Consider the following 789-nt stretch of genomic DNA (forward strand, 5'->3'; position numbering starts at 1 on the left):
CAGAGTTCATAATAAGTGCTGCTCTAGGGTTAAACTACTCTGTACTATGCCTGGTCAGAAGAAACAGCTTGGAAGGGAGTAAAGGGGAAGAGAGACCTGTCTNGGGCTAAGGGACACAATGAAGACTGAGTGAGCAGTTGCAGAAGGAGACTTAGAGGCTGTCAGGTCTCAGAAAAGCTCTGAGTGTTATACACAGGTATACCAGCAGAGGGCAGTGTTTGGCTGCCTCACTAACAGGGAAAGTAAGAAACCCCATAAGGCTGGTCCCATAGCAGTGAGACTTGGGGGGGGGGGGGTTGGGTTTCTCCTCAGGCCTGCAGTCAGCTTCTGCCATGCTCCGGCGACTTTGCTGGCCCCTCTCAGATAATGTCAACGCCTTCTGCTACTTCCGGCTGAAGAGCCTCAGTGGGGCCTGTTATCCAGGCAAGGGTCATAGAGCATGTAACAGGAAGACAATAGGCCTTCCCATTTCAGCCTGGCCTACTTCACTGGACTCATATCCCGATATTGGGTCTGCTACTCTGCCACAGGCACACTGGCATCCTTCTGTCCTCAAAGCAGAGGACTTTATCAAGCCTCAGGGCCTTTATTTAACCTGTCTGATGCCCATGATGTCATTTCCCTTCCCCAAAGCTATCATCTCAAATGTCACCTTCTCAAATAGGCCTGCTGAGCACCTTGGAGTTCCAGCTTCCAGTCCTCTGTGTCCCAAATGCTTGGTGCCATCTCAATCTCTGGGATTATTGTAGCGAACCCCACATAATAAAAGGGTCCATGGTCCCTAGGTTG

The sequence above is a fragment of the Mus caroli genome, chromosome 6 (genome assembly GCF_900094665.2).
Source record: "Mus caroli chromosome 6, CAROLI_EIJ_v1.1, whole genome shotgun sequence".
In the NCBI taxonomy this organism is placed as follows: domain Eukaryota; kingdom Metazoa; phylum Chordata; class Mammalia; order Rodentia; family Muridae; genus Mus; species Mus caroli.